Source organism: Eimeria mitis, genomic scaffold (assembly GCF_000499745.2).
Source record: "Eimeria mitis Houghton genomic scaffold, Emh_scaff259, whole genome shotgun sequence".
NCBI lineage: Eukaryota > Apicomplexa > Conoidasida > Eucoccidiorida > Eimeriidae > Eimeria > Eimeria mitis.
The window spans coordinates 4,898-5,132 of record NW_013570929.1 but is presented as its reverse complement, the minus strand read 5'-3'; positions in this window follow the sequence as shown (position 1 = coordinate 5,132).

Here is a 235-nt window from a genome sequence, read left to right as displayed (position 1 = left end):
ATGCATGCATGCACTTGTTTTGGGGCTTTCTACTGGTCCGCTGCTGCTGCTGGCAGCAGCAGACCCTCGAACATACATATAAAACAAATTGGGGCTGCATGCAACACCAAAGACCCATTCATCCTTCTTACCCCTGCATGCATGCATGCATGCATGCATGCATGCAACTGCATGCATGCATGCAACTGCATGCAGCCCCATACAACAGCTGCATGCATGCATGCATGCATGCAAC